The sequence below is a fragment of the Pezoporus flaviventris genome, unplaced genomic scaffold (assembly GCF_033815535.1).
Source record: "Pezoporus flaviventris isolate CSIRO_AGI_PZ_B2104156 unplaced genomic scaffold, CSIRO_AGI_Pfla_v1 ptg000002l, whole genome shotgun sequence".
NCBI lineage: Eukaryota > Metazoa > Chordata > Aves > Psittaciformes > Psittacidae > Pezoporus > Pezoporus flaviventris.
This window is the reverse complement of record NW_026892550.1, coordinates 14,151,077-14,175,951: the sequence shown is the minus strand read 5'-3', so window position 1 is coordinate 14,175,951 and position 24,875 is coordinate 14,151,077.

Genomic DNA, 24,875 nt, shown 5'->3' with positions numbered 1-24,875 from the left:
TGTTATTTTCCCTTATCATTGTTTTAGCTGATAGTAGCGGTGGTGATTTGTTGCTGGACTGTTCTTGTCTCAACCCGTAGGAGTTGCACTCTCTCGATCCTCCTCCCCGTTCCTCCGGGAGCGGGGAAGGGGAGAGCCCCGGTGCAGGGAGGGGGGGGGAGACGAACACGGACCTTGATTGTTGTCAGCTCGGCACCACTCACGGGGAGTGAGTGAACAAGTTACCTGACTGGGTTTAAACCACGACAGTTCTTTTTTTGGCGCCCAACGTGGGGCATCGAGGGGTTGAGATAAGAACAGATCTGACTGGATTGATAGTCACTCGTCACAATGCTGATTTATTGGCTCTCAAGGTTTTTCCTCTTGATCTCACAGTTTCAGTATACCATATCTTACGTCCATCCGGTATTGGCTGTATTAGTGTTTTTCAAGTGTGGGGCTTGGGCTAAGGTTTTTATCCCATTGTACTTTATGGTAATGACTTGTAATACAATAGAATCGTTGATCATGAAACTGATCTGGTTTATGTTCCCAGTGTGGTCACCACCTTTATACTTTGGGAGGTATATGATGGAGGTGCTTAGCAATTACACATCTTTTTTCTCCTTCTCAGGTGCTCAACCTGTGAAGGAGACATCCTTTTACCCTCCTAGTCGTCCCCCCAGACCATTTACATTTGAGAGTTTTGAATTTTTTAAATGGCCTTTTAATGCTCTTGAGACTTGTTTGCTGATGGTGATGGGAATCACCATGCTAACACGCATACAGAGTGTGTTTTGCCCACTATTGATTTCAAGAGTTAAGCAGATTCAGGTTTGGGTCTTGTCTGGGGTCAAACGACGATGTAGGAGGACCGAGAGATTTTCCCAGAGGCTGGACAGCCATGAGTGGCAGGGTGTGTGGGATAGTATGGGCAAGTATCTAGGTCAGTGGGCCCCTCCAGTATTTTGGAATTTCACTACCGAACAACTGCAAAATCCAGAAGAATTAGTAAAACACTTAAATGAGGTGTGTGGTCATTCTGGCCATACCAGAGATGGACAAATCACGGCAACGTGCTGGGGCTTGGCCTATGCTTACAGGGCCTTGTTCAACACTATCCAGCACCTTCAAAAGGAAAAGAATGTCGGCGGATTTGAGGGCAAAGTGACAGTCGCTACTCAAACTTTGGCTGCAATGAACTGCGCAGCTACCCCAGTGGCAAGTACAGCAGCTGCTCAAACTTCAACTGCAACAGACAGCGCGGTTACCCCAGCTCCAAGCACGGTAGCTACACCACCCCCAGCAACAAGTACAGTTGCCACTCAAACCACAGTGATAATCACTGCAGCCAAACCAGAGGACCAATTCGTACCAATATCAGTTGCCCCTGTACGCAAGAGAACAAGCAAAAAGGAGGCAAAAAGGGTGAAGCGAGATGAAGAACCAATGAATTCACCACCCGGTCCAGAATCTGATCAGGAGTCATCCTCACATGACGAAGAAGAAGAAGAAGAGGTAACTTCTCGACCTCGGACCTCAACCGAGCTGCGGAATATGCGAAAAGATTTTACCTGTCAACCAGGGGAGCACATCATCACCTGGTTACTCCGATGCTGGGACAATGGGGCCGATGGTCACGAACTAGAAGGTACAGAAGCCAAGCAGCTGGGATCACTTGCTAGAGAAGGGGGAATTGACAAAGCAATTGCAAGAGAGAAAAAGTCCCTCAGCCTTTGGAGGAGGCTCTTGGCAGCTGTGAAAGAAAGGTTTCCGTACAAGGACGATGTTACGAGTCGTTCGTCCAAGTGGACTACTATAGACAAAGGCATCCAGTCTCTGAGGGAATCGGCCATCGTAGAGATGCTCTATCACATCAAGCCGAATAACGGGGATACACCTATAGATCCAGATGAAGTTGAATGTACACGACCCATGTGGCGAAAACTTACACGGAATGCACCGTCATCATATGCCCATTCATTGGCAACAGTGACCTGGAATGACATAGTACCACTAACAGTGGATGAAATGGTTCATAAACTCCGAGAGTTCGAAGACAATCTCACTCCTTCCATCATCTCAGCTGTGAAAAAACTGTCCCAGGACCTCGACAAATTGAGGGACGATGTATCTGATTTATCCAGCTCCTCACGTGTACCAACACGCGTCTCAGCTATTAACAAAAGACGTCCTATTGTTCAAGAGAGGAGATACAGAAGGTATACACCACAGGGTACCCTATGGTTTTACCTGCTGGATCACGGAGAAGACATGACAAAGTGGGATGGAAAACCTACTTCAGCTTTGGAGGAACTGGTGAGTGAACTGAAGAGGGGAGCAAGGGCCAAGACTGATTGTCCCATGAGAGCTACGGCTTCAGTCTCTGGTGAGCAGTTTCCCAGATGGAGTGGAAGAACTGATTTTACTCCAGCTCCTGTGATAACGAAGAATAATCCCTTTCAACACGACTTAAGTGTCCAATGCTGTGACGACCATTAGAGGGGCCCTGCCTCCAGCCAGGTGGAGGTAGGGGACAATCGGATTTACTGGACTGTGTGGATCAGATGGCCTGGCACATCAGTCCCACAGAAGTATAAGGCTCTAGTAGATACCGGTGCACAGTGTACCCTGATGCCATCAAGCTGTCAAGGGGTGGAACCCATCTATATTTCTGGAGTAACAGGAGGATCCCAAGAGTTGACTGTGCTGGAGGCTGAAATCAGCCTGACTGGGAGGGAGTGGCAAAAGCACCCTATTGTGACTGGTCCAGAGGCTCCATGCATCCTCGGCATAGACTACCTCAAGAGAGGGTACTTCAAAGACCCAAAAGGGTACCGGTGGGCTTTTGGTATTGCTGCTTTGGAGACTGAGGAAATTGAGCAGCTGTCCACCTTGCCTGGTCTCTCAGAAGATCCCTCTGCTGTGGGGTTGCTGAAAGTTGAAGAACAACAAGTGCCAATTGCGACCACAACAGTGCACCGGCGGCAATATCACACCAACCGAGACTCCCTGATTCCCATCCATCAGCTGATCCGTAGACTGGAGAATCAGGGGGTGATCAGCAGGACCCGCTCACCCTTCAATAGCCCCATATGGCCAGTGCGAAAGTCTAATGGAGAATGGAGACTAACAGTAGACTATCGTGGCCTGAATGAAGTCACACCACCATTGAGTGCTGCCGTACCGGACATGCTAGAACTTCAGTATGAACTAGAGTCAAAAGCAGCCAAGTGGTATGCCACGATTGATATTGCCAATGCATTTTTCTCCATTCCTTTGGCAGCAGAGTGCCGGCCACAGTTTGCTTTTACTTGGAGGGGTGTCCAGTTCACTTGGAACCGACTGCCCCAGGGGTGGAAACACAGCCCTACCATTTGCCATGGACTGATCCAGACTGCACTGGAACAGGGGCAAGCTCCAGAACACCTGCAATACATTGATGACATTATTGTGTGGGGCGATACAGCGGAAGAAGTCTTTGAGAAAGGGAGGAAAATAATCCAAATCCTGCTGAAAGCCTGTTTTGCCCTAAAACGGAGTAAGGTCAAGGGACCTGCACAGGAGATTCAATTTTTGGGAATAAAATGGCAAGATGGACGTAGACAGATCCCCACAGATGTGATCAACAAGATAACAGCAATGTCTCCACCAACTAATAAGAAAGAAACGCAAGCTTTCTTGGGTGTTGTGGGGTTCTGGAGAATGTACATCCCAAATTACAGTTCAATTGTAAGCCCTCTCTATCATGTGACCCGGAAGAAGAATGATTTTAAATGGGGCCCTGAGCAGCAACAAGCCTTTGAGCAAATTAAACGCGAGATAGTTCATGCAGTAGCCCTTGGACCTGTCCGGACCGGGCCAGATGTAAAAAATGTGCTGTACACTGCAGCTGGGGAGAACGGTCCTACCTGGAGCCTCTGGCAGAAAGCTCCAGGGGAGACTCGAGGTCGACCCCTCGGCTTTTGGAGTCGGGGATACAAAGGATCTGAGGCCAGCTATACCCCAGCTGAGAAAGAGATACTGGCAGCCTATGAAGGGGTTCGAGCTGCTTCGGAAGTGATTGGCACTGAAGCACAGCTCCTCCTGGCACCCCGGCTGCCCGTGCTGGGCTGGATGTTCAAAGGCAGGGTCTCCTCTACACATCATGCAACTGATGCTACATGGAGTAAATGGGCTGCACTAATTACACAACGAACTCGAATAGGAAATCCCAGTCGTCCAGGCATTCTAGAAGTCATCATGGACTGGCCAGAGGGCAAAGATTTCGGAATGTCACCAGAGGAGGAGGTGGTGCGTGCTGAAGAGGCCCCACCATATAATAAACTGTCAGAAAGTGAAAAGCAGTATGCCTTGTTTACTGATGGCTCTTGCCGTATTGTGGGAAAGCATCGGAGATGGAAGGCAGCTGTATGGAGTCCTGGACGACAAGTTGCAGAAACTGCTGAAGGAGAGGGTGAATCGAGTCAATTTGCCGAGGTGAAAGCCATCCAGCTGGCCCTGGACATTGCTGAACGAGAAAAGTGGCCAGTACTTTATCTCTATACTGACTCATGGATGGTGGCAAATGCCCTGTGGGGGTGGTTGAAGCAATGGAAGCAGAACAACTGGCAACGCAGAGGTAAACCCATCTGGGCTGCTGCACTGTGGAAAGATATTGCTGCCCGGGTGCAGAACCTGGTGGTGAAGGTACGTCATGTAGATGCCCATGTACCCAAGATTCGGGCCACTGAGGAACACCAGAACAACCAACAAGTGGATAAAGCGGCTAAGATTGAAGTGGCTCAGATGGACTTAGATTGGCAACATAAAGGTGAATTATTTTTGGCCCGGTGGGCCCATGACACTTCAGGCCATCAGGGCAGAGATGCAACATATAGATGGGCCCGTGACCGAGGGGTGGACTTAACAATGGACACTATTGCCCAGGTTATTCATGAGTGTGAAACATGTGCTGCAATTAAACAAGCCAAGCGGTTAAAGCCTCTTTGGTATGGAGGACGATGGTTGAAGTATAAATATGGGGAGGCCTGGCAGATTGACTATATCACACTGCCACCAACCCGCCAAGGCAAGCGCCATGTGCTTACCATGGTGGAAGCAACCACCGGGTGGCTGGAAACATACGCTGTGCCCCATGCCACTGCCCGGAACACTATCCTGGGCCTTGAGAAACAGATTTTGTGGCGACACGGCACCCCAGAGAGAATTGAGTCAGACAATGGGACACATTTCCGGAATAACCTTATAGATATTTGGGCCAAAGAGCATGGCATTGAGTGGGTATATCACATCCCCTACCATGCACCAGCCTCTGGGAAAATCGAACGGTACAATGGGCTGTTAAAAACTACACTGAGAGCGATGGGTGGGGGAACTTTCAAGCATTGGGATACACATTTACCAAAGGCCACCTGGTTGGTCAACACCAGAGGATCTGCCAACAGGGCTGGCCCAGCCCAGTCAGAACTTTTACATATTGTAGAGGGGGACAAAGTTCCCGTGGTGCATATGAAGAATTTGCTGGGGAAGACAGTCTGGGTTATTCCTGCTTCAGGTAAAGGCAAACCCACTCGTGGGATTGCTTTTGCTCAGGGACCTGGATATACTTGGTGGGTAATGCGGGAAGATGGGGAAGTCCGATGTATACCTCAAGGGGATTTGATTTTAGGGGAAAACAGCCAGTGAACTCAATTGTATGCTGTTGCCTGCTGTGTAATGCTTTTATAGCCCATCAACTAGATGTCTCCAGGTCACCAGCGACTGGCCCTGACTTCCCTCCAGCCATCATCCCAACAGAGAATGAACTTGGAACATCATGGACCGGATGGACTCGGCAGCATTATAGGGATTGGTCCATGCACTAAGAAAATGATTTTTTTTTTCCTCTTGGTCTGTATGTATATGGATGTATATATGTGGGAGAGCGATGGTGTATTGAAAATGTGGGATCTGAGCACGACGTGAATGGTATGGAATAAGGGGTGGATAATGTCCTGGGTTCAGCAGTAGCAATCATGTTTTTTCCTTTGTGTTAACTGGTGCAGTGCTGTGTTTTGACTTCTAGTTTTGAGAACAGCGTTGGTGAAGCCGATGTTGTCGGTTGTTGCTAAGTGATGTTTACCCTGACCAAGGACTCTGTGAGGCTCATGCTCTGCCAGGGAAGAGGGGAGGCTGTGAGGAAGCAGAGGCGGGGCGCCTGACCCGGGCTAGCCGGGGAGGTATTCCATACCACAGCACGTCATGCCCGGGGTGGGGGGTAACTGGGAGTTACCCGGAAGGACAGGGGCTTCCGGGTGGAACTCGTTTTCTTGGCCGGTGGTATCGTATTCTCTTCCCTTGTTATTTTCCCTTATCATTGTTTTAGCTGATAGTAGCGGTGGTGATTTGTTGCTGGACTGTTCTTGTCTCAACCCGTAGGAGTTGCACTCTCTCGATCCTCCTCCCCGTTCCTCCGGGAGCGGGGAAGGGGAGAGCCCCGGTGCAGGGAGGGGGGGGGAGACGAACACGGACCTTGATTGTTGTCAGCTCGGCACCACTCACGGGGAGTGAGTGAACAAGTTACCTGACTGGGTTTAAACCACGACACTAGGTTTCTTAAGGCAAGTACTCATTCTGGCTTTTTTTATGACTGTTTTTTCTAAACCAAAAAATTCTGAGGTTTGTATTAGAAAAATTAAATTGGAAGCGAATATGACTGTGGCAGATTGACAGCGAGTCTATTTGACAATAATGTGTCTGCAATAGATTATCATGAATAATACATACTTATTTAGCATAGTGTGAAAAGTTATGCAAATCGCATCAGTAAATTGACTGCAATTTTAGTTGTTTTGACAGAAAAGACAAACTGTCTTTTCTGATACTACACAAAGGTGATATGCAGGTTACCAGCACTAAAACTTTATGGTTCTTTCTAATTAAAAGATCTGGGTTTTCTTTATTTAAAGTTATTGTTCATATAAAATGTTTATACAGTTGGAAACTCTATACTCTTAACAGTATGCTAACATACTATCAGAAAATCAGTGAGCCAGACTTTATCAACCTTCTGTTTCCTTTTCAGAACGGTAGCAGGGATGGCAAACGTGAACTTACAGTATGGACATCTGTAGTGTTTTGGTTCAAGCCAGCAGTGAAGCACGACACAGCTGCTTCCTTACTCTCCCCAGCTGCAGTGGGACAGGGAAGAGAATAGGAAGAACAAAGGCATGGGTCAAGATAAGGACAGTTTAACAAGGGAAGGAAAGAAAAAGGGGGGGAAAAAAAATGTGGTGTAAAGACAGTCACTCATCGTTTCCCACAGGCAGACTGATGCCCAGACACTCTCCAACCAATAGCTACCTTCTGCAGAACTCTCTCCTCTTAGTTTATATTGCTGAACATAACATTATATGGAATGGAATATTTTAGCTGATTTAGGTCAGTCTCAGGTTGAGATGAAAAATCTCTCCTGGGGAAAACTAGATCATGCATCGATACCTGCCTTTCACAGACCAGGTAGATAAACAAGCTGATCATGATCCATCAGTGCACCCTCATGGCAAAAAAGGCCAACAGTATCCTGGACTGCATGAGGAAGAAAATTGTCAATAGGTTGAGGGAGGTGATCCTGTCCATGGAGACATTCATAATCTGTGTGGACACAGACCTGAACAGCCTGCTTTAGCTGACCCTGCTTAAGTAGGAGGATTGGACTAGATGATCTCAAAAGGCACCTAACAATCTGAATGATTCACTGATTCTCTAATGTCAGATACCAACAGGAATTCCAATAGACTTGTAATTGTTGCTCAGAACACCAATAGAGAACATAACTTTTCATAAAGTAATATCAAAATTTAATGTTTATGTTGCTGTTATTCTTATGTCTGAGGTATATTAATCTAAAGTGTTTGGAAAGTTGCTTTAGATTCCAGATATATTCTATGTGTAAATGATTTCTCTTTTACAATAATCTGAAGTCTATTCCAGACATGAAAATAAAATTATTTCAAATCTTTAAAAAAGGAAAGCAAGTAAGAAGAAAAAATAAGGTTTACATTCTTTTATTAAGGAGGAAAAGTGACCATAATAATTTGCAAAACATATAGTAAGAAAGAATTCCTGCTGTAACTAATCTAATGCTATTGCATGCAGAAAAAAAGAACCATAGGCTGAAATCGCCTTTATTCTTGCTGACATAAAGAACCAGCTATTTTAAGTGGTGCTGAAATATGCATAACCAATTACAGTGCCAAGTATTACAGCAGTGAATTTGGCATATAGAGTTATTGCATGTGATACACAATTTAACAAATTTCCAAACAAGCATTCTGGAAACAATTACAAGTAAGCAAGCAATGCTGAGCAAATACCATTGAAGTTTTAAAATGCATTTTAGTTGCTCACCACCATTTGAAAAAAAAAATATGTTCTGCAGAATTTTTATGCCTGGAGCAAAAGAGGGGAATTTTGGCTGCCTTGCCAAGTGAGAGTTTAATGCTGTGAATCATTAGGAAGCATACACATTAGTCTCAAAAATAATTGTTTGGTTTATAGTCCCTTGAGGCTATAGTCTCAACCAGACCTCAGCTGTGGTGGGCTAGGAGAGTATAAATACAGTTTGTTGATATATTACTGACAGAAGCATATGTTAAACCATTAACTTCCAAAACAAACACATGAAATTTTTACCAAAGGACAAATGCTATAACATTTAAAAAATATACTTAATGTTAATTTAAATATTATCTGATAAATTCATAGTTGCATATTTTACATTTTTGCATCCATGCAACTTAACAAAAGGTAATAAATATCTTAATGAGAAATAATAATTGTCACATAACCTAACTTAATAATTTTATCAAGATGGATGTATTCCGGAGAAGTTTAGAGTGATGTATTCATTCAACATATAACCCTTCAAATATGTGCAAGGTTGTTAGTAAAGGAAAAAATAAAAATAATGATTTTTTTGTTTGCTTGTTTGAGTAGGCACATTTTCTTTGCTCTTTAGAAAGAGCTTGCCTCTTTTTTTTTAAGCCATTAGGCTCAGAAGACTCTTTCACAACAGAAGGTGTTATGAAATCATCAAGATGACCAAGAACGTCAAAGTTGATTTCCACGCTATAGGAAGACTTGTGGGTCTCTGCATAAGATAAGCAACAAATAACCAAAGGTTTGCCAAGTTTTAGTATCTTTAGTAGTATGGTTTTGTAACAAGCCACTTTACCAGACTGGGGAGTATCAATATTAATTATATTATTTCTAAACTAATACAGAAGTTTGACAAAACCATGAGACCTGGTAAAGCTCAAAAGACAGTAGTGTCAAAGCCATAACTGGTAGAATAATTTTCAAACATAAATCCACTCCCACTCTTATTGTAACCATTGAATTCGGTGGGAGCAGGACAAGATGGCTCAATATCCAGCTAGGGACCAGTAATGAGTGGTGTCCCTCAGGGATCAGTGTTGGGACCAGTCTTGCTCAACACCTTTGCTGGTGACATGGACAGTAGGATTGAGTGTGCCCTCACCAAGTTTGCCAATGACACTAAGCTATGTGGTTTGGTTGATACGCTGGAGGGAAGGAATGCCATCCAGAGGACCTTGATGCACTTGTGAGGTGGGCTGATGCCAACCTCATGAAGTTTAACCATGCCAAGTGCAAGGTCCTACACCTGGGTGGGAGCAATCCCAGGCCCAGCTACAGGCTGGGCAGAGAAGAGATTCTGAGCAGCCCTGCGGAGAAGGACTTGGGGGTGTTGGTTGATGAGAAAATGAACATGAGCCGGCTTCAGGGTGCGCTCACAGCGCAGAAAGCCAACTGTATCCTGGGCTGCATCAAGAGGAGCATGACCAGCAGGTCAAAGGAGGTGATCCTGCCCATTTATTCTGCTCTTGTGAGACCTCACCTGGAGTATTGTGTGCAGTTATGGTGTCCTCAACATAAAAAGAACATGGAACTGTTGGAACAAGTCCAGAGAAGGGCCACGAGGATGATCAGGGGACTGGAGCACCTCCCGTATGAAGACAGGATGAGAAGTTGGGGCTGTTCAGCCTGGAGAAGAGAAGGCTGCTTGGAGACCTCATAGCAGCCTTTCAGTATCTGAAGGGGGCCTATAGGGATGCTGGGGAGGGACTTTTCATTAGGGACTGTAGTGGTAGGGCAAGGTGTAATGGTTTCAGACTTAAACATAGGAAGTTTAGATTGGGTATAAGGAGGAAGTTCTTTACTGTAAGGGTGGTGAGACATTGGAATGGGTTGCCCAGGGAAGTTATGAATGCTCCATCCCTGGTGGTGTTCAAGGCCAGGTTGGACAAAGCTTTGGGTGACATGGTTTAGTGTGAGGTGTCCCTGCCCATGGGAGGGGGGGTTCGAACTAGATGATCTTAAGGTCATTTCCAACTCTAACTATTTTATGATTCTTCTATGATTCTATAAGACAATAATTTTCTTATGATTAAAATTGCTCTCCATATTAAGAAAAGACGAACAACGTTTCTCTTAGTGAATTTTGTAGTGGGAAAGACCTTGGGGTGCAATTGTAGCTGTTATGCAGAAAGGAGTTCTCTCCTGTATATGTATATTTTGGCTGTGGTAAAGTATGCAATATGATTTTGGTCTTAACAAGAAATTCGTAATTGATTTTCATCAAAGGGTCTTTTAAAATCTGTCAGTTCTCACTACAGAAATGAAAGGACTAGTATCAACCAAATTGCACAATTGTTCTCCCCCAAAATACTCAGGTACCTTATGAATGGAAGTAAATTTTAATCTACACTGGCTTGAACAGGAAATGTAGTGTTTTCCTTCTGAGATACATCAACAAACTACTTATTTTGTCCTCTTGGCATCAGACTTCAGTAAACCTTTCTCATCTATATCAGTGCACTGAAATAGTGAACTGAAGAACATAAGAATGGAAGGGAACATAGTAATACCAATCCTGGTTCCTTCACAGCTGGGGGCAATCTCGAAGTAGGCACATTTAGCCTACTGTAATATATTAATAGTTCACAAATATTCAAACAGTATCCATTTCATGTCCTATGCCTTAAGGTGACAGAACATTTCCTAATAATCTGTAGCAAAGTCAAACATATTAAGTATAACCACTATTAGGTACAGGTCTTAAATCCACAGTTCTATCAGTATTTAATATTCTGTTATGAGCATAAACCAACTGCTAGCAAACAAAGTACAATGCATATTAAACAGATGGTATAGATTTACTCATTGTAAATTTCACCTTTGTATAGGAAAAGAGTAGGCATAATATATTTTCCCTTAAGTTTAAGAAAGTGTCTTGTGGAGTGAACTGGAAGTCAAAGTTGGTATACGTTGTTAATGCAACAGATGTGTTTATATCTAAAATACTTCTTTAAAACTATACTTTATTAATAACAAACATGATTGGGTTACAAAACAGTAATATCATTCACTGCAGTGCCAAGAAGCTTTTTCACAGTTCTCCACTTTCCTTTTCTCCTTTTATCTTGTTTACTTGTTCTCATTCCTATATAATAAAGCCAAGGTTCACAGTTTTGGTTCCTGAATCTTAGCACTCAGAAAGGAAAGGAAAAATATCAGGTTGTTTAGATAACTCTGCTCCACCATTATCACCCTTCTAAACATATCATTCTATTGCTCTTTATTTTAACCATTTGATGTTAAATTTGCAGCTAAACTGGTTTTTCAAGAATTGACGGAGAGAGTTTAAAAGCAGTTGGCTAGACAAGCACAAAACAAAAATGAGACTACTATAGTAAAATGGTTTGTTAAAATATGTAAGTTTTACTGCATGTCCTGCATTCCAGCCATTAAGAAGAGAAGGTATAGAGAGAAAGATTGAGAAGCAGTATGGCCCCTGTAGAAAGATGATGTCTCTGAAGCTGGCAGTGCTTGGACACTTGCCTCTACCTTTGTCAATGAGCTCTAATGATGACCTAAAGGTGACAAACAGTGGAGAAATATTCCGTTCTTGAAGTAGGAATGTTTTCTGTTCATCTCAGTGAGCGTATGGTTATAAAGGGTGGGTAAAGAGATTTGACTTTTTTTTTTTTTTTTTATGAGCTCTCATCCTAGCTCTTCAAAGTAAGCAGAAGTTCCTTCTTCCATTCATTCAGCACAGTGGAAAGAAGTCCCTTAATGTTTAAGTATCCAGAATCCAATAATGCTGCTGTACATTTTCCATTATTCCTGGCTGAAGGGAAGTCTCATTCAATCTTCTTTGCCAAGCCTCTCTTCTTTCTAACACTACAAGATATTCAGTGTGAGGATCTGCTGAAGAACAGGGCTTCAGAGTTCTCATTGTTCAAGAGCTGCTGGAAGTAATGTCATTCCTTTTTCTCTTGTCATTTCTCTGGCACACATTTGAACCTTTTATGAAGCAACACTTTTGATATCTAAGACTATTTATGAAGTAACAGTTCATCTTAGTCATGCATGTTGTAGTTTAGCCCCATTGAAGAAAAGAATCCCCCAAGGTTTCTCACAACTAAAGCAGAAATACTTGCAACAAATATTTCTTGTTACTTCAGCAGTCACATACCAATGGCAATAAGCTACCTTGTCAGATCAATGGTTTTGCAGTTTATAATGTTTTTATTGCAAATTGTTGCGCAGAGAACATGATACTTGAGCAAAGGAGGAAACACTCTGTAAATAAGTTTCCTAAAGCATAAATTCGTTGATGAATCATAACAAAAGTATTTAAAATATCAAATTTCCCTACTTCTTTTTCTAACTAAAGAATTGGGAGATAAAATGACCTCAGAAGATCAAAATGAAATTAAAAATCCTCCAGGAGACTGAAGACCTGTCTGAAATTTGATGGGTGTATACCCAGCCCCAAACTCAACAGATTTTTTTTCCACAAAGGTTATTTGGATTTAAATGTCTGAACATCTATGCTCCTGGTAATTGCAGGGAGCTGGACTACTGTACCAGGGAGCAATGAGTACCAGGCTGCTCCATTAGGGATGGTGAGTCAGAAACCAAGGTTGACCCAGCACAGGTGGTACCTTTTCCAAGAAAGCACCCGCCCATGATGGGTAGTGAGGGTGCCAATGACAAGGTCCCACAGTAGATACAGCAAGGGGAGAAACTAGGCCCAGATTCTAGCCAGGAGATACAGAAGACAAGAATCACATACCAACACCCCTCCAAGATCACCAAGGCAAGGACTGATGGTCCCAGCTGGGCTGAAACAGGGCTACGGGCAGGGTAAGGGGGCCTAGGTGTGGCTGGGTGGGAACAGTCCTAGAGTCATTGAAGAATTAGGGTTGGAAAGGATGTTAAGAACATCCAGCTCCAACCCCCCTGCCGTGGGCAGGGACACCTCACACTAGACCATGTCGCCCAAGGCTCTGTCCAACCTGGCCTTGAACACTGCCAGGGTCAGCCAGTAAGTTCCTTCACATCAGATACTATAGCTCTGAGGGTTTAAATGGAATTTTAGGACTATGCTAGTGTTGATTCTGTTGAATCCTATCCCATTCCTGAGCACCTGGAGTAGTAACTATATGCTCTGTACAACTACTTTTAAATTAATTGCCTTTCTTCTTAATGCAGTGATACTTTAATGTAAACCATCTTTTAAGCTTGGACTTACATATAAATACATAGAATAATTAACTTGAAAGTGACTATAGAAACTTTGATTGAGGATTTGCCACAAGACTTGTATTCCTTACTAAACTGCATTGCTACAGAGTAACATTGCATTCATTTATACATGGATATGAGGTGTACATGTCACAATCTTGCATGAAAAAAATCTTCCTTCCTGTAATCTTGTAATCTTGTATTTCTTTAGGATATGGTCTGCCAGTCCATTATCTTCTATTATTTCTAGCCACATTCTCTGTGTTAAATGCTGCTATATGTATCACCCGTATATACTTTGTAAGTGCATATAAGCTGAAAGACATGGGAGAGTAGGAGCATTCATTTACCTTTGCATGAAGCTGTACTGGCTTACCTTGACTTCTTCTTGTATCAAGGATTGCTGGGACAAAGATCAATATAATCTCCTGCTGTTGCTTCAAGAGGTGGAGAAAAAATGAGTTCAGCTTGACCTTTGTAAGAATGATGTGGTCAGAATGATTTGGGGAAGCACATGGATGACAGGCAGAATATTATTCATTTAACTGAAGGTGACTTCATTAGTTTAAAGAATTCAAACTCGGAATAGCTCTGCCTTTCCTACATTCAGTGACGGTACATTGCAATACACCTAACCAGCTTTTGGAGCTTCTGATTGGAAATTATAGTCAGAATTTTGCTATATTATCTATGATTTCCTTATTGCAGGATTAGAAAAACTCAACATGGAGACACAGTTTTAAAACATTCCCAGCTATTAGCATATAGCTAATATGCTATTCCACAATGCAGTGTCTTGAGCTTAGGTTAAGCATCCCTATATGAGCATATGACCTGACAAAGGAGTAATTTTTCTCCAATTGCCCTACTAATATAACTGTACAGAGCCCAAACAACCAAGCAGTATCAGCTCTCTCTGAAGTTCAACATATATAGACCTTTGTGTGTTGCCTGGGATTTTGGAAGTAGAAGACTGAGTTTTCCCTTAAATCTGAGGGGTGCAGTGAACTCTGTTTGCTGGTGGCTGGCGAAGAGTTTCTCTTTGAATCATTGTTTAAGTGCTACTGCCTGGTTTTTATACGACTGGCTGTATGCTAAAGAGCTTCAGGTCTTGTGCAGGTGTATTTTCAACATTATTTATATGGAGACAAAAGTTTTACTGTAAAAGTAACCGTACAAAGGCTGGTCTAGTTATCTTAAAAGAGATGAAGCTCTCTGTATGAAAGATACTTCAGGAAGATATATGTGTATTTAGTAATTATGGGTTTCTCAGAATGGTGTCAGTCACTATTTACTGAAATTTGACAGTGGTGTTTGCAGTTGACTTCCTTTTTAACTTAGCTTAATATTATGCATGTAATACACTGTTAAACTACTTTCCCCTTTTCTAACCCAACGTCTTAGTTAATTCCAGATTCTGTCATAATAATGTTGTGTGATTCAAATAATTTCAAAATGACATGCACCAAGGTGAATAACTACCTTTTCTCTGGAGGAAATGGAGAACAGCTGGACAGCAAAAAATCAAGATCAGAGCCTGTCTCAGTAACATCAGCTTCATGATAGCAAAAATGTGAAAAAAATGGAAAAAAAATTGAGTTTGAGGGGTAAAATGAGATAAAATCAGGAAAAATTTTGGCCTGTAATTTTAATGTCTATATAGTCAAATCATACATTTTGGGACTCTAAGTTCACAAGCTCATGAGTCATTCTATCACTTCCTGGAAATTATAATATAAATTCTCTATATTTTTGTATTTTCAGAGAATCTCCTTTGCTTAAATTTTAGATACTAAGCCTTGTCATGAAAATTAAGAAACACAAGTTCAATTAGTCAGCTCAATTACTCTATACAAATGTAAAGTGGTGCCAGATGTCAACTGCATAAGTCATTATTATTACAGATTTTCTAAAGCTATTTTACTTTTCTTATTTAATTATGTTCTTACGTGGTTTTGTTCTTTTTACTGGCAATTATTACCATGACATATTGATCCTGGGCCTACAAGGAAAATAGAAGAGTGTGGGTCTCTTGGTCTCTCATTTGTCTTTCTGGGAGCAGTATTAGATTCATTGCGGATCCCCTTGCAGAGACAATGCAACACGATATAAGTAATGAGGACCTACTATAGTCTCCTCTCTTTCTGTTCTCCTGCTTTTCATCTTGGGCCAGAAAAGCCATGGTCCTTCAATTCATCCTACATAAATATTTGCAGGCCTCATTGATTTCAGTGGTAATCTATCAGTAAAGCTAGTCATGTTGCCTGAGACAGCCCCTGCCCTGTAGCTGTTGCGCAGAGGTAGGGGACCAAAAAGACGACGAGGGTTGGAAGCGAGTTCCAGTTTGATGTCGTGGGAAACCCTCCCCCCTTCCTGCCCTGCTTCCCCAGGTGTCCCTCTGTAATAGGTTTGAGGCCCTGGATCTTGAAGGAGAGGTAGGTGAGAATGTGGGGCAAGGCCAGCCCACAAGGCCACATAGGAAAAGGGGGTCGACTTTGCACCTCAAGACTGCCTCTGATAAGAAAGAAAGAAAGGTCATTGTAGTAGGGGATTCCCTTCTGAGAGGAACAGAGGGCCCGATATGCAGAGTTGACCTTCATCATAGGGAAGTGTGTAGTCTGCCTGGAGCCCGGATCAGGGATATCGCTAGGGCGCTCCCCAACCTGGTGCACCCAACGGACTACTACCCACTGCTGGTCTTCAGACAGGTGGGGAGGAAGCTGCTTCCCACAGTCTGAGGGGGATGAAGAAAGACTTCAGGGCCTTGGGGCGGATGGTGAAAGAGTCTGGGGCTCAAGTGATCTTCTCCTCACTCCTTCCATCTTCCACTGATGATGTGGGAAGGAATGGGAAGATTCAGTTCATGAACAATTGGCTTCGAGACTGGTGCTACAGGCAGGGCTTTGGATTCTTTGATAACGGCTGGTTTTATAGGGCACTAGTCTGGACAATGACAAGTGAGAAAGGTTTGTCTCACAGAGGCAAAAGGATGCTGGGGCACGAATTAGCAGGGCTCATTTGGAGAGCTTTAAACTAGATTCGAAGGGGGATGGGCTTGTAGCTGGGCTTGCCCCAGTGGGGCAGCGCTCCAGAATTAATGAAGACTGGGAGGCCTCCTATAATCCTAGGGTGAAATAGGTGTGCTCAGCTCGCTCCCTGGAATGTCTGTACACCAATGCGCGCAGCATGGGAAATAAGCAGGAGGAGTTGGAAACCTGTGTTAAGTCAGGAGACTATGATCTGGTGGCAATTACAGAGACGTGGTGGGACAGCTCACATGACTGAAATATAGTCATGGAGGGCTATGTCCTTTTCAGAAAAGACAGGCCAGCCAGGCGGGGTGGTGGGGTTGCTCTTTATGTGCGGGAGCAACTACAATGCACCGAGTTCTGTCCAGGGACAGATGACGAGCGAGTTGAGAGTCTGTGGGTGAGAATTAAGGGGCAGACTGGCAGGGGCGATACTGTTGTGGGTGTCTGTTACAGACCAACAGATCAGGGTGAGGAAGTTGACGAGGCCTTCTACAGGCAGCTGAGAGCGGCCTCACAGTCACAGGCCGTGGTCGTCGTGGGGAATTTTAACTTCCCTGATGTTTGCTGGAAGGACCACTCGGCAACCCAGCCGCAGTCCAGGAGGTTCCTCCAGTGTATGGATGATAACTTCGTCCTGCAAATGGTGGATGGACCAGGAGAGGAGCGCTGCTGGATCTCATCCTCACTAACAAGGAGGGTCTGGTTGAAGCAGTAAGGGTTGAGGGCTGCCTTGGTTGCAGCGACCACGAGATGGTGGAGTTCAGGATCTTGTGTGGTAGGACTAGTAGAATACCAAGTAGAATTGCAACCCTGGACTTTAGCAGGGCAAACTTTGGCCTTTTCAAGCAATTGCTAGGGGAAATCCCAGGGGCAAGGCTGCTTGAAGGTAAAGGGGCCCAAGATAGTTGGTTGACATTCAAGGATTGCTTTTTCCGAGCTCAAGATCGGAGCATCCCGACACGTAGGAAGTCAAGGAAGAAGGCCAAGAGACCTGCATGGCTAAATAGGGAATTGCTGGGTATGCTCAAGTGGAAGAGGAGAGTTTACAGGTCATGGAAGAAGGGGCTGGCCACTTGGGAGGAATATAAGGCTGCTGCTAGAGGATGTAGGAAGACAGCTAGGAGGACTAAGGCATCCTTAGAATTAAACCTGGCGAGAAGGGTCAAGGACAGCAAAAAGAGCTTTTTCAAATACATGGCAGACAAAACTAACACCAGAGGCAATGTAGGCCCACTGATGAACGGGATGGGTGCCCTGGTGACAGAAGATAAAGAGATGGCAGAGTTACTGAATGCCTTCTTTGTCTCTGTCTACCCTGCTGCAGGCAGTCCCGAAGAGCCCTGTACCCCTGAGACCTTAGATGAAGTCAGGTCGACGGAGCGGTTTGCCTTAGTCGATGAGGAATGGGTTAGAGACCAGTTGAGCAATCTGGACATCCATAAATCCATGGGTCCAGATGGGATGCACCCGCGGGTGCTGAGGGAACTGGCGGAAGTCATTGCTAGACCGCTCTCCATCATCTTTACCAAGTCTTGGGAAACGGGAGAGGTGCCTGAGGACTGGAGGAAAGCAAATGTCACTCCGGTCTTCAAAAAGGGCAAGAAGGAGGACCCGGGTAACTATAGACCGGTCAGCCTCACCTCCATCCCTGGGAAAGTGATGGAACACCTTATCCTTGGTGCCATCTTAAGGCATATCAAGGATAAGAGGGTTGTGAAGGGCAGTCAACATTGCTTCACCAGGGGGAAATCATGTTTGACCAATCTCTTAGCCTTTTATGGGGAAATAACACGGTGGATGGATGATGGCAGAGCGGTGGATGTAGTCTACCTTGACTTCAGCAAAGCATTTGACACAGTCTCCCACAGCATCCTCACAGCTAAATTGAGGAAGTGTGGACTGGATGATCAGGTAGTGAGGTGGACTGTGAACTGGCTGAAGGAGAGAAGCCAGAGAGTTGTAGTCTATGGGGCTGAGTGTAGTTGGAGGCCTGTAACTAGTGGAGTGCCTCAAGGGTCAGTACTGGGACCAGTATTATTTAATATATTCCTCAACGATTTAGATGAGGGAATTGAGTGTACTATCAGCAAGTTTGCTGGGAGGAGTGGCTGACACGCCAGAAGGCTGTGCTGCCACCCAGCGTGACCTGGACAGGCTGGAGAGTTGGGCAGGGAGTAACTTGATGAAATATAACAAGGGAAAGTGTAGAGTCCTGCATCTGGGCAGGAACAACCCCAGGTTCCAGTATAGGTTGGGAAACGACCTGTTAGAGAGCAGTGTAGGGGAGAGGGACCTGGGGGTCTTAGTGGACGACAGGATGACCATGAGCCAACACTGTGCCCTTGTGACTAAGAAGGCCAATGGCATCCTGGGGTGTATTAGAAGGGGGGTGGTTAGTAGGTCGAGAGAGGTCCTTCTTCCCCTCTACTCTGCCCTGGTGAGACCGCATCTGGAATATTGTGTCCAGTTCTGGGCCCCTCAGTTCAAGAAGGACAGGGAGCTGCTGGAGAGAGTCCAGCGAAGGGCAACAAAGATGATTAGGGGAGTGGAGCATCTCCCTTATGAGGAAAGACTGAGGGAGCTGGGTCTCTACAGTTTGGAGAAGAGGAGACTGAGGAGTGACCTTATAAGTGTCTATAAATATATAAAGGGGGAGTGTCACGAGGATGGAGCCAGGCTCTACTCAGTGGCAAACAATGATAGGACAAGGGGTAATGGGTACAAACTGGAACACAAGAGGTTCCACTTAAACTTGAGAAGAAACTTCTTCTCAGTGAGGGTGACGGAACACTGGAACAGGCTGCCCAGGGAGGTTGTGGAGTCTCCTTCCCTGGAGACATTCAAAACCCGCCTGGACGCATTCCTGTGTAACATTATCTAGGTGTTCCTGCTCCGGCAGGGGGATTGGACTAGATGATCTTTTGAGGTCCCTTCCAATCTCTAGCATACTGTGATACTGTGATACTGTGATACTGTGATGTTGAGTCAATTAAAATGCAGGATTACAGGCTACATTTCCAATCCATGCTTAAGAAAACTATTCCCAAACTGAACCAAACTTCTGCGGACCTTAATATAGCTGCAAATTCCTTATGTTAAAAATTAATGTGTCCACTCAAATAACCTGTCTAATATGAACGCATGCTTTATTTGAAAAATCAGATGGGCACTGCACTTTTTACTCCTCCATGAAATACCTTTATTTTGGACTTTTCTTTCAGTGGGAATGTGTCAACTCTGGCACATCCTAGACATTCCCATGGACACGTATTTTTGCATTTCATTATTTATGTTCATGGTTTGTCATAACAAAGCACTAATGGATAAAATATGATCTGTCATCCAATGTGTCTTTCCACCTTTTTTAGTAGCCTCTCTGGATTTGCACTTTTTACCCGCAAGAGAACTGGTTATTTCTTCTGAAATGAGGCCACCTCTCTAAGAAACTGTTTTTCTGCCTTTTACTTACAACCAGGTGCTCATACTAATTACTGTGAAATGCAAAATTTTCATAACCAAGCCATTAGATTCCTCTAGATTTTTAATGTAATGGGCTGTCATCAAACAAATGATATGAGATAAAACAGTCGCAAAGTTTATAATTGAGTAATCTAAAAAATGTTCAAAATGATTTAATGCCTTATATCAAGTGTCTGGCATAGTGATAAGTGAGGTATGAGATCTATCAACAGGAAGAAAAGAGATTAATTCATGAACAGTCAAATTACTGAGTGTTATTTAATATCCTATTAATCAAAGAATATATCCTGGCACCTTGGTAAAATCTTACAGCTTTCTCCTCACAGTCAATTAGTTTTCACAAGTCTTTATTGAATGTGATTGAAAAAATTTTAACATAGATGTTTCTGTGGAGCAGATCACAGAGAAATTCACATTTTTCACTACTTTAGACTTATCTGGAAATCTGCAAACTTAAAAAAAAAAACCCTCATGACTAAAGGGTGCTTGGTCTGCCCTCTACTTCTGAGGTGATTATCTAAAGAACTGTCTCTCCCTTCATTTCCCCTCTAATGCAGACAGTTGCATGAGACATTTTTACGTTTCTATACTCCCTAAGTTTCTTTGAATTTATTGTCTCTCTCATTTCGTGTTGGACATCTTTTCTGGTTTTGTGTGGTATGAATTTTACCTGCTTATTAAAATGTACCAAAACCTCATTAAAACTAATCAAAACCCTCCTGTTTCAGCCAGCTATGTGTCAATCCTAGTTTTTAAATCATAAATAGCTCAAGCCAGCCAAATGTAGATCTCAAGTAGCACTATATTTTGGTTTAATTCCATGTACTCCCAAAAAAATTCTGCTATCCTTCAGGCAGCCTTATTAAGTTACATATTTTAGCAAATATTACATCCACAAAATAATTTTGTTAGTTTTAACAATTTCTGTGCTATTACAGCTAAATTCATTCAAATTTTTAAGTGTATACTTGTTCTACTCCATCCTATGCCCTTCACCTTATTTACACTTGATTTTGTTAGGCTATAACTTCTTATAGAGATCTATTAGGTACATAGACTTATACTTTCTGCACAGGTCCATAGATAAGTTTTTACTTTGCACTTTTCTTTCTCCCTTACTCCTATTTATTTCTATTCTCTTCTGCGTGCTCAGAAACTCTTTGTTTGTTCTTCTTTTCAATTGAATTTTTAAATCCTTATCAGGTGGACTATTTTTCACAACTAACAAAAAATCTCATACTTGTATATTTTCTAGGCATTAACCATAAATGTCTGATTTCTGGATTTGTCATAATTTTTTTTTATCTCATTGGAAAAATAGGTTCTGGAAACTACCCACTACTATCAGAAAGATATTTCATAGAATCATAGAATAGTTAGGGTTGGAAAGGACATTAAGATCATCTAGTTCCAGGCCCCCTGTCATGGGCAGGGACACCTCACACTAAACCATGTCACCCAAGGCTCTGTCCAACCTGGCATTGAACACCACCACAGATGGAGCATTCACAACTCCGTTGGGCAACCCATTCCAGTGTCTCACCACCCTCACAGTAAAAAATTTCTTTCTTATACCCAATCTAAACTTCCTCTGTTTACATTTTAAGCTGTTACCTCTTGTCCTGTCACTACAGTCCCTAATGAGTACTCCCTCCCCAGCATCCCTAGAGGCCCCCTTCAGATACTGGAAGGCTGCTATGAGGTCTCCACAAAGCCTTCTCTTCTCCTGGCTGAACAGCCCCAACTTTCTCAGCCTGTCTTCATACGGGAGGTGTTCTTGTCCCCTGATCATCCTCATGGCCCTCCTCTGGACTTGTTCCAACAGTTCCATGTCCTTTTTATGTTGAGGACACCAGAACTGCACACAATACTCCAGGTGAGGTCTCACAAGAGCAGAGTAGAGGGGCAGGATCACCTCCTTCGACCTGCTGGTCACGCTCCTCTTGATGCAGCCCAGGATACAGTTGGCTTTCTGGTCTGCGAGAGCACACTGAAGCTGGCTCATGTTCATTTTCTCATCGACCAGCACCCCCAAGTCCTTCTCCGCAGGGCTGCTCTGAATCTCTTCTCTGCCCAACCTGTAGCTGTGCCTGGGATTGCTCCCACCCAGCTGTAGGACCTTGCACTTGGCATGGTTAAACTTCATGAGGTTGGCATCAGCCCACCTCACAAGTGCGTCGAGGTCCCTCTGGATGGCATTCCTTCCCTCCAGCGTATCAACTGAGCCATACAGCTTGGTGTCATCGGAAAACTTGCTGAGGGCGCGCTCAATCCCATTGTCCATGTCACTGAAAAAGATGTTGAACAAGACCGGTCCCAACACCGATCCCTAAGGGACATCAGTCATTACTGGTCCCTAGCTGGACATTGAGCCATTGACCATAACTCTTTGCGTGTGGCCATTCAGACAGTTCTTTATCCACCGAGTAGTCCATCCATCAAATTGATGTCGCTCCAATTTAGAGACAAGGATGTTGTGTGGGACAGTGTCGAATTCTTTGCACAAGTCCAGGTAGATGACATCAACTGCTCTACCCCTGTCCATCAGTTCCATAGCCCCATCATAGAAGGCCACCAAACTGGTCAGGCAGGATTTCCCCTTAGCGGAGCCATGTTGGCTGTCACCAAGCACCTTGTTGATTTTCATGTGCCTTAGCATGCCTTCCAGGAGAATCTGCTCCAAGATTTTGCCAGGCACAGATGTGAGACTGACTGGTCTGTAATTCCCTGGGTCATCCATTTTCCCCTTCTTGAAAATGGGGGTTATATTTCCCATTTTCCAGTCATCAGGAACATTTCTTGTACTGTGCAGCTTGTAGACTCCCTTGACTGCCAGTATTGACCTGTTTTCAAAAATTAGAAGCAGAAAGATCTGGACAATATTTAGTAGAGAAATTCCTATCTATTCTGACTTTTTATTCAGAGCTGCTTTGTTTCTTTTTTAAGCAGCCTTACTAGAATGCCCTCTTTCTTTTCACATTTTATTCACAATAATTTCAAATACTCTTTTATTAAATTCTATTAATTCTTTACTATTTTATTATTTTGTTCTTAGTATTTTCAATGATCTTTTTCTTTCCAACCCCATGTATTTTCACCTACAGTATCTTCCCCTCTCTATTGCTTTAGGTAATGTCTGTCAATTGCGTAAAAAGTTTTAGTTACGTAAGATTGAGTTCAATATAATGACCATTTTCTAAAAATATAATACAGTTTGATTTTAGTTGGTGCTGATTTAATAATATAATCAAATAATCATGAGGTTGACATATAAAAGAATAAATAATGACACATTATTCCATGTTTTCCTTACAACATTATCTCACAATTCCCTATCCCCTGCAAGCATGAGTTTAAGATCAAAGTGTAACAACAAGTCATTCAATGATCATTCTCACCCTGTACTTTTACACTGCAGTGTAAGTGTCTATCTACCTTGGAAGAAGAAAGTCCTCATCATGCTCAGAAACTCCCCTTGCTTCTGCTTATGTTGCTGCCTTGTGATCTGCCTTGTGAACATGATGGGCAGTGCATCCAAGTAGCCTTATCTCAGCCTGCTCTGAATGGCAGCCTAGGAGTAGTGACATTGAATTCTTCACAGACACAGGTGCAACTGTGCTTTGTAGACAATACAGTCAATAGAGGCAGAGAATGGCATATGTTTTGTTTTTTTTTTTCCCCACACAAACGTCAATTAAACTTGTTACAATTTAAATTTCAGTAATTTCAAATTTTTTTGAATGAACATGGAGAAACCAGAAATTGTCTTTGAAGGTATTTGCATGCTCTAATACTGGGTACTTAGGCTTACCTTTCTATTTGATGGTGAGATGTGAATAATTTTACCCAGATTGCTCTCATTTCTCAAACCCTACTTTATCAGGTCATAGCACTGACAGACTGTAAGGCTTTAGGGGAAAAAGATGTACCAGACAAGTACCAATGTAGCTTAACCTTTACATACTCTTTTCTTTCTTAGTGTTGCTATTGCTGTATTAGGCATGCGTTGTACTATGTATCTCTGTAGAAGCAGCAACTGCATTTACATATTTTTTTCAAACACATAAATTGCAGACCTGCTTCCTACTGATTGAATTATCATAATCTGAACTCTAGGAGATATACTAGAAATATATAAGCTAAAAAATCTGTATCCACTTTAACAGATCTGAAATACAAGCAGTTATAAATGAGTTACAGAAATCTGACAACCTAACAAAACATGCAGCGAAGCAAGCATTACTTTTTGACCAGCAAAGGAGAAAAGTGCAGTCATGTGCAAATAAGCAGAAGATAAGAAGCACAGATGTTGAACTGACATCCCACTCACTGGAATTAGGTTGCCAGTTTTGTTACTCTGCAGCTGTTGGTGACAGTCAGGTGGGAAGTCAGCGCCTAACATGCACCACAGTAGGTACTGTCATAAATCAGAAAACATTTTTATGGAAGTCCAAATATGATTTGAAAATGTAGGGAAAATCACCCTACTCATACAGGGAGATGATTTCAATTTCAATCATTCCACAAAAGGCAAAATATGTTGGATATTTGGCAGAGAAAAATATATGCTGGCAGCATTTCCTATTTTATGATAAAAAAGAAAAATCAAAAGCATGTTTTTACCAAGTTCTGACAGTGGCTACTGAAAGACAAGTTCTCTGCTAAGCAGTTCATGAGCAAAAATCCTGTCTCCCCTTTCACTTCCACCTTCTTGTCCTCCCCATGCCCCTAGCTCCCTGTAAGCAACAGGCAAAGCAAATAAAGTGTGTAGTAGTGTTAGAAATCTTT